The sequence below is a fragment of the Arachis ipaensis genome, chromosome B04 (assembly GCF_000816755.2).
Source record: "Arachis ipaensis cultivar K30076 chromosome B04, Araip1.1, whole genome shotgun sequence".
Lineage (NCBI taxonomy): Eukaryota > Viridiplantae > Streptophyta > Magnoliopsida > Fabales > Fabaceae > Arachis > Arachis ipaensis.
In genome coordinates, this window is record NC_029788.2 from 116,066,762 (window position 1) to 116,067,211 (window position 450).

Below are 450 nucleotides of genomic sequence, written 5' to 3' on the forward strand. Positions count from 1 at the left end.
TCTTAGATGAATATGGTGAATTTTGTTATAAAATAACTAAATAAATAAATAAGGAAGAGGTAACAAATATAAAATATAAAGAGAAGGAAAGAAGTATTGCAATATAAAGAGAGAGAGAATTGTTTATTGCTTTTGTGTGTGTTGTACGTAAGGCTATGAAGCCTTATTTATAGCTGTACAAATTCAACCTCTATTAAAGATTGGTCTTCAAATTTCTCTCTTGAAAACTTAAGCCTTGTGGGAAAATAGGCATCCACTTAGGCTATCTTATCACAACACTCCCCCTTGGATGACCATTTAGGATTATTGCCTCGTTAAAACCTTACTAAAGAAAAACTCAGTGAGAAAAAAACCTTAGTGAAGGAAAAAGAGTACAATATCCTTTAGTGATAGAGACTGCCTCATTAAAAACCTTGTCAAGAAAAACCCCATGGGAAAAAAACCTGACCA